Genomic DNA, 2652 nt, shown 5'->3' with positions numbered 1-2652 from the left:
GACGTGCAGGGCAGAGGGGCGGTAGGGGGATGCTAAAATGATCGACAGGGACTGCGGCCAATCATGGCGCACGCCAGCGTGGGCGCGCTTCTAGCAGCGGTGGTGAGGCAATCGAACCATACCATGGACGCTGCCGGGGTTGAACATGACTGGATGGATGGGATGGGTGGGCCGGCATTGTCTGTTTAGATGATGATGCTACTAAATCGGGTAATCACGCGTGAGACTGAGTGAACCACTGGATGACACATGAACATAGGCTGCGGGGAGGGAAAAGGCAACATTATTGACCCGATCAAGGCAGGACGCTTTACAGGGTAAACCTACAGCGCTCCTTATCTGCAATGGGATATCGCTTAAACGGATGTATCTCCCTTCTAACGCAACTATTCCATTCACACACACACACACACACACACACACACACACACACACACACACACACACACACACACACACACACACACACACACACACACACACACACACACACACACACACACACACACACACACACACACACACACACACACACACACACACACACACACACACACACATAAATGAACTGAAACAGGTCTCTAAAGACCTAGGCTGTATGCAAATCCTTTGCCTTCTCTTTTTGTTTAAACCAGCAATTTCCTATGTGACCATTACAACACCTTGCACTCTTCAAGAGAACACCTGCCAACTTGCTCTATGTCAACACCATTGCATAGTTAAATGACTTCATATGGGCTTCATTTGAATAGGCAAACTTCCACCTGTCACATACAAAATGTCCATTAACCAATGCATCCAGCTTCAAGCTGTGGTTGTTGATTTGACAACACTTTGCATAGTGCCAAGTGTTACCATAAACACATTCTCAATGGTGTCAGTCAGCACAGTTCCAGCTCCACAAGTCAATTACAGTGCTGTATAATATATTAGCCTAATATGATTGCTATTATTATATCATGTTAATAATTTATGATTTATTTATCAAATAAAATATTTAACATGATGGAAAGTGTGTGAGAAAACATTTACTCTATTATTAATTATATTTTTTATTCATAAAGTATGTGTGGGCCTACCACTAGGTCTACGTAAATGCTGCAGTGCATGCTGGGCTGAATTGTGTGTGAGTTGATGATAATGCTCGGAGGTAATCTACACTGAGTGTACAAAAATTCTCTTTTCATGACATAGACTGACCAGGTGAATGCTTTGATCCTTTATTGATGTCACTTGTTAAATCCCCTTCAATCAGAGTAGATGAAGGGGAGGAGACCGGTTAAATAAGGAGTTTTAAGCCTTGAGACAACTGAGACATGGATTGTGTATGTGTGTCATTCAGAGGGTGAATGGGCAAGACAACATATTGAAGTCACTTTGAACAGGGTATGGTACCAGGTGCCAGGCGCACCGGTTTGAGTGTGTCAAGAACTGCAGGGCTGCTGAGTTTTTCACGCTCAACAGTTTCCCGTGTGAATCAGGAATGGTCCACCACCCAAAGGACATCCAGCCAACTGGACACAAAGCATTGGAGTCAACATGGGCCAGCATCCCTGTGGAACGCTTTCCACACCTTGTAGAGTCTATGCCCGGACGAATTGAGGTTGTTCTGAGGGCAAATGGGGGTGCAACTGGAGATTAGGGACGTGTTCCTAATGTTTTGTCCACTCAGTGCATGATCTGTAGCTGTGGTGGTGCTGCCGCCATGTGGATATGTAGCTGAAGGTATTGTGGTGGTTACCAGTTGATACATGCGTTGGAAGTGAGGCTAAATTAACTGTTTGGTATTGAACGTAGCATTGTCCCAGATCTGTCTGTAGCCTGGTCCCAGATCTGTCTGTAGCCTGGTCCCAGATCTGTCTGTAGCCTGGTCCCAGATCTGTCTGTAGCCTGGTCCCAGATCTGTCAGTAGCCTGGTCCCAGATCTGTCTGTAGCCTGGTCCCAGAGTTGGCAAGAGAGCAGTAACAGACTGGTAACCAGGCTAGGGTAAACTCACCTAAATAATTATTCATATTTGTTCACATTAGTTTATATTTATTTGTCCTCCATTACATTCAATTCAATACTCACGCTTTGTTTCCATTTGAACAAAAATAAGTATTCTTTGACTTTCAGAACTCTTGCATTTATGAAATGTCTCCACAAGACATCGTTTAGATTAGAACATGCACCAGTGATTGCTTCACCACAGACACAGAATAGCCATTCCAGGGGAACTTTGTACTTTTGTGACACACCACGCTCTCTGCACTGGCCCATCCATAAAACAGTGTTCCTTTTCCAAGATATGATTCATGGTTACCAATCAACGGGACTCAATAATGTATATTCATGGTACTGTCTTGATAAGGAAGCTATGGCCCCATGGACTCTTTCTGAGAACTCAAGATATCCAAAGACAGTATATCATGTCATACCATAATGTTCTGGTAAAACACCCCCAATAAATGTACGGCCCTATGCAGAGGCGTGCCTTGCTCCCTTAGATTTGTCCTGTAAAAAAAAACTGGGGGAAAAATAAAAGGACTCTGTAATGCTACTAGCCACTTCGCAGTTTTATGAAGTTGGCTTTGGATAGGTTCCATATAGGTTCACAGTCTCCCAACCTCATAACTAGCTACATAGAAGCCATTTCAGGCGATAAAGTTAGA

Source organism: Oncorhynchus kisutch, linkage group LG18 (assembly GCF_002021735.2).
Source record: "Oncorhynchus kisutch isolate 150728-3 linkage group LG18, Okis_V2, whole genome shotgun sequence".
In the NCBI taxonomy this organism is placed as follows: domain Eukaryota; kingdom Metazoa; phylum Chordata; class Actinopteri; order Salmoniformes; family Salmonidae; genus Oncorhynchus; species Oncorhynchus kisutch.
The sequence above is the reverse complement of the archived record's forward strand: the minus strand, read 5'-3'. Positions refer to the sequence as shown.